Below are 4630 nucleotides of genomic sequence, written 5' to 3'. Positions count from 1 at the left end.
TGGGCTGCAGCCGGGTGGTGGGGCACGGCCGGGAAGCGGGACGGGGGCGAGGGGGGGGAGCTAGGTGTGGGGGGGGGCGATCAGGTATATATTTTTCTGCTTTCCCCCTTCCACGGCCCCCCCGATTTCCCTCCCACCCCCCCTTTTTCCCTCCTTCTGCTACTTGGATTTTTTTAGCTGCTGCGTCATGAGCATAATTTATGCAAAGAGCTTTGCCGCATGCTGCACCGCCCGCGCCGGCCGCCGGGGGCGGCGGTCCGGGAAGGGAGGGGACGGGGAGCCCGGAGCCGGGGGTGGGGGTGGGGAGGGACCCACCCCACCTTCCAGCTCCCCGCCCGAGGTTTTCTCGTGGGTCGGTTGCTCTGCTCCCTCCGAGGTACCGCAGGGAGGTTATTTCATTTTGGAGGGTGCAAGGACTGCAGCGCGGGAATCCGAACTGGGGCGGGAGGGGGGAGGGGGGGGAGACACCCGAGGTCACCCTCGCTTTAACGGAGGGGTAGATAGGGAGGTGACCGAGATGACTTCCAGCTTTCCTCTCTAGGTAATCAACCGCCCCTTCTCCACGTTCAAAGTCAAGTTCAAGTCCACTTGGCAACAGCTGATGTGCCCTGGCTCTCCAAGCGCGGGGGAGGAGGGGGGGAGAGGAGGGGAGCAAGGTCCTGAATGCTCCCTCGGTCCCACCTCCTTTACCCCACTGGCATTGTGGCCTGCTTCCCTGCCCTCTTGTCCGAGAGGACAAGATGCAAAGGAAAGACAAAGTGTAGTGGGATGGAGGAAAAGCAGTGTTCTGCTTGGGTGGCCTTGCTGGGGATGAGGAGGGTTGGGTTTATCTAGTGGCTTTTGAGAACAGGGAAAGGCCGGGGGGGGGGGGGGGACGGGGAGGGGAGCAGATTCGAGGACCATGGAAAAGCAGATTGGAGAAGTAGTGGAAAAGAAAAAGAGGAAAGAAAAGGGGAAGAATTGCGGAGGAGGGAGGATCCTTAGGTGCAGTGAATGAGTCAACATCAGGCCCCTCACTGTCAGCCTCGTGGGGTCTCCTTACCACGCCCTCATCTCCCTATCCCCCTTGGTGGTCCATGATGAGCTTGAGGTAGGTGGTAAGTAGTGTAAGAGAAAAAAGTGGAAACCAGAGTCTTCCCCACAGGTTTCCCTAAGCCCCTGTGGTATCAGGAGAACTACAGCAGTGGAGGAAGGAAGTGGAGGGGCTGCGGCAGCTGGACCATGGATTGACAGGTGTTTAGGTGACCTGGTGCCTGCTCCCGCCCAGAGGCTCTCCCACAGCAGCTTGCCTTGGGAGGCCTGGTATCACCACGTGCCTGCTTAGAAGAGCTCAGATTTCGGCCTCCTGGGCAGGTGAGGAAGTAGCCTGTTGGTAGCCCACAGGTTAGCAGTCAGAAGGCTTAAGTTTTAGTCTAAGCTTTTTGCTACAGCCCAGGCAAATAATATAATGACATTTCTTATAAAAGGAGGGTTGAGTGCAGCATCTCATCCTGCTAAATTTTTGCTTGATTCCAAGAGTGTCAGCCTAGGCAACCAAGTGATACCCTCATCCCAATAACAAAAAGAGAGTTGAGAACTAGTGGCTCACGCCTATATAGAATCCTAGCTACTCAGGAGGCTAAGATGTGAAGATCATGGTTCAAAGCCAGACTGTATGTGTAAAAAAGTATTACCTCTGCAATAGTTTGAACCTAAAACTCTGTGTGGCATGGTTTTATAGGTTCTCCCCCCCATTTCCCCCCCTCCCCCCCGGGCTTGAACTCAGAGTTTGGGCACTTTCCCTGAGCTTCTTTTACTCAAGGCTAGTGCTCTATCACTTGAGCCACAGCTCTAGTTCTGGGTTTGTGCTGGTTAATTGGAGATAAGAGTCTCAGACTTTCCTGCCTGGGCTGATCTCAGTCTCCTGAATAGGTAGAATTACAGGCATGAGCCGTGGGCAAGCCCAGCAAGACTGTAAATTCTTTTGGTTGTTGTTGTTGTTTTGGCCAATCCTGGGGCTTGAACTTAGTGCCTGGGCTCTATCCCTGAGCTTCTTTTGCTCAAGGCTAGCTCTCTACCACTTGAGACACAGTGCCATTTCTGGCTTTTTCTGTTTATGTGCTACTGAGGAATTGAACCCAGGGCTTTGTGCATGCTAGGCAAGCACTCTTACCACTAAACCACATTTCCAACCCAAAGATTGTAATTTTTTTTATAGTAGTGGTGTGACTTAAATATCTTTGTATTAACTACCTCTCTTGTGAAAGAGCGGCATAGTATGGCTATTGAATTTTGTCACATGAAGGCAAAAACTCCTATATATAAATAGGTCAAAGGCTCTGGATAACACAAATGCCAGAGATATTGTAAAGAAATAAACATATAGATGTGATCAGAGGAGCTATACATCAAAACGTTCCAGAATCCTATTTTGTTTTTGTAGTTGTGGAAATAAAGGAAAACTTTATTGTTATTTTCCCCCAGTACTGGGGTTTGAATTCTGGATCTTTTGCTTGCTAGGCAGTCAGTCTACTGCTGAGCCATGCCTCCAGCCAGAGTAAACACTTTTTTTTGTCAGTCGTGGGGCTTGAACTCTGGGCCTGGGCGCTGTCCCTCAGCACTTCAGTCCAGTATACACTTTTTTAAATTAAGATTTTTAATTCAAATTAGTGACTATTAATTATATAAAGGGGTTTCATTGTAATATGTCTATATAAACAGGTAATATACTTGGATCAAATTCACCCTATTACTCAGATATTCCCATTTAAAAATAATTTTAATGTTTATTATTCTATTTTCTTGCACACATATAAAGTACTTTGATCTATTCAAACCCCCAATCACCCTCTCCTTTCACCCACCTACATCCTGTTGGTCCCTTCCACAAATGGTCTCTCTTCTTCTAAGTCTAAGTTTCACATCTGAGAGAAAACATTCAATAACTGCCTTTTTGAGTTTGGTTTATTTCAAGTAGCATGATGATATCCATTTACCTGTTTAGTTCTTTTTAGTTGAATAATGTTCCACTGCTTGTGGAACTTTTTTTTTTGTCGGTTGTGGGGCTTGAACTCTGGGCCTGACCACTGTCCCTCAGCTCTTCAGCTCAAGGCTAGCGCTCTACCACTTAAGCCACAGTGCCACTTCCAGTTTTCTGGTGGTTTATTGGAGATAAGTGTTTCACAGCTTCTCTTGCCCAGGCTGGCTTTGAACCGCAATCCTCAGATCTCAGCCTCCTGAATTGCTAGGATTACAGGCATGAGCCATCGGTGCCTGGCTTGTGGAACATTTTATAAATCCACCCACAGTTTTAAAATCCATTCATCAGTTGATGATGGGCACTTAGGATGATGTCAGAGTTTGGCAGTTAAACAGAGGTATGTTCTGGTATGGTACAGCTTGATTATAAGATAGTTACATTTTTGGTTCTTTAAGGAACTACACTGATTTCCATAGTGACTGCACTAATTTACATTTCCAACAGTTTATGAGGGTTCTTCTGGCCCCCAAGTTTGCCAGCATTTGTTGCTACTTATTCATTGTATACTCTTCTGCATTGCTCCTATTTGAAGAGCATATATACCCTTCCTTCCTTCTTTTTTATTTGGTCTGAGACTGGAACTCAAACTGTATACCTGAAGCTTTCACACTCATTGGCTAGCTCGCTACCAACTGAGCCGCATGTCCAGCCCCATCCTTTCATTTTTTACTGGTATTTAACATATATAAAGTAAGTATGCATTTTTGTTGTTTGGCACATTTATTTACTTACTTATGTGAGAGTGGGTACTGGAAATTGAACTCAGGATTTTTCATATTGTAGGCAAATACTCTACCACTGACTATCCCTCTGGCTGGAAAAATGTAATTTTATTTTTAATCTACACATAGAAATCTACACTATAAATATAGTGTAATGTTTCCAGACATATAAACAGTGTTACATGATCAGATCAGAATAATTAACGCATCTATCTGTGATCTATCCCCTCAAACATTTTGATAGTCTTTTTTTTTTGTCAGTCGTGGGGCTTGAACTCTGGGCTTGGGCACTGTCCCTGTGCTCTTCAGCTCAAGGCGAGCACTCTACCACTTGAACCACAGCACCATGTTCGGTTTTCTGGTGTTTTATTGGAGATAAGAGTTTCATGGACTTTCCTGCCCAGGCTGGCTTTGAATCGTGATCCTCAGATCTCAGCCTCCTCAGTAGCTAAGATTACAGCTGTGAGTCACTGGCGCCTGGCTTTGATACAGTCTTTTTTTAAAAAAAAAATTGTGTGTACGTGCATGCCAGTCCTGGGGCTTGAACTCAGGGCATGGGTGTTATCCCTGAGCCTCTTTGTACTCAAGGTTAGCACTCTACCACTTGAGCCACAGCACTACTTTCTGTTTTTTTTCTGAGTAGTTTATTGGAGATAAGAGTCTCACAGACTTTTCTGCTTGGCCTGGCTTTGAACTGGGATCCTCAGAGCTTAGCCTCCTGAGTAGCTAGGATTATAGAGTGAGCCACTGGTGCCTGGTTTTTGACCCATTCTTTTTTTGGGGTTCGGTCGTGGGGCCTGAACTCTGGGCCTGGGTGCTGTCCCTCAGCTCTTCAGCTCAAGGCTAGCACTCTACCACTTGAGCCACAGCTCCACTTCCAGCTTTTTTT

This window comes from Dipodomys ordii, unplaced genomic scaffold (assembly GCF_000151885.1).
Source record: "Dipodomys ordii isolate 6190 unplaced genomic scaffold, Dord_2.0 Scaffold42, whole genome shotgun sequence".
In the NCBI taxonomy this organism is placed as follows: domain Eukaryota; kingdom Metazoa; phylum Chordata; class Mammalia; order Rodentia; family Heteromyidae; genus Dipodomys; species Dipodomys ordii.
This window is presented reverse-complemented; position numbering follows the sequence as displayed.